This window comes from Eurytemora carolleeae, unplaced genomic scaffold, assembly GCF_000591075.1.
Source record: "Eurytemora carolleeae unplaced genomic scaffold, Eaff_2.0 scaffold881, whole genome shotgun sequence".
Taxonomy (NCBI): domain Eukaryota; kingdom Metazoa; phylum Arthropoda; class Copepoda; order Calanoida; family Temoridae; genus Eurytemora; species Eurytemora carolleeae.
The window spans coordinates 123,813-125,272 of NW_019397395.1; positions in this window are offsets into that span (position 1 = coordinate 123,813).

The window sequence follows — 1,460 nt, forward strand, 5'->3', positions numbered from 1 at the left end:
CAGTACCCAACAGTACCCTGCAGATATGGGGATTACAAATTGGCGTTGTTGCCATCCTTCCCTCCATTAAGTGATCAGCTGATTAGTATTAAACTAGCTTTTTTGTCCATGAAAATAGTGCAAAACTATAAAGAAAACATCCTTAGAAGTGCTTCTGACTCTACTTATATATTTTTATTAAAAATAAAAAATTCTGTTTGGTTTCTGTATCCCCTCCCCCCAGTATACCCCAGTAAAGCCCAGTACTTTGCAGTACATTGTAGTACCCTGTACCCTGAAGCACTCTGTATACCCTGTTTCCATCACTTTCCATAAAAAGATTTGGGAATTACAAATTGGTGTTTTTGCCATTCCTCCCTCCAATGAATCATCAGCTGTTTAGTTTTAAACCATCAACAGAATGAGTTTTATACTGTTATACACAAATGAAAATAATGCAAAACTAAAATAAAGTGCAACCCCGAAAAGCTTCTTTAAGTTCTAAATATTTTTGTTCAAAATAAAAATTCTGTTTGGTTTGGCAACTTTTTTGCAGAATCTTTCCTACTTTCTGAAAGGTTTTACATCGGTATGTTTGAGGATATCTACTCGATATAAAGCACTATTTATTAATACCTATTTTGACTCAAACTTTTAACTAAATGAATATAGAAAAAATATGCCGGTTTAAGAAAGTTTTAGATAGATATTTGCAATCATCCAGAACAAAAAGTTTTATTAAAAATTAAACTTAAAAAGTTTTATAGAAGTTTTTAAAAATATGCAAAAAAAATCATTTCTGACACCCCTAGGCTTTTTACGCCAATATAGTTCACCAAATCCATACTGCAGTCCTTCAATTATCATACAGGGAAATTTTCATCTTTCTAAACATCCCAACGAATGATTTGACAGGTTCTTTATATATAAATATGGACAATTGGAGATTGAATAAATAGAAAAACTTTTAAAATAAGATTACATTACCAGTGTTTAATTATTGAAGAAGTAAATCACCCTGCACGCACCTCTGCCTCTTCAGTAAAAGTAAATTCAACCAATATAAAGTATAACGTCTGACCGCTTTAACCTTGTCGCACCGGCTAATCCTGTCCATAGAGCTAGGAACAGAACAAACTATGACCGGAAAGGTTGACCCAGCTCGGTAATTCAAATGTACTACAGCTGCCCGTAAGTAACACTTATAGATAAGATTACAAGTGTAGAATAATTGAGGAAGTAAATTGTCCTGCCCTAAGAGCACGAATAGGTTTGAAATGTTTTAAGTTCAGCACACTGGAACGGAACAGAAAGAGAATGTAAAATTTTGACTTTGTGACGTAGTATGTTCCGCTAGTTAGGATTATGCTCAAGTATGAAAGAAGCAAATTAATTCGGTTACATATTAGCAAATTCTAAATCTATTTGTTCTTCTCCATAGCTGCGGAATAAAAAGAGTTATTTCAATTTTACGTGGAATT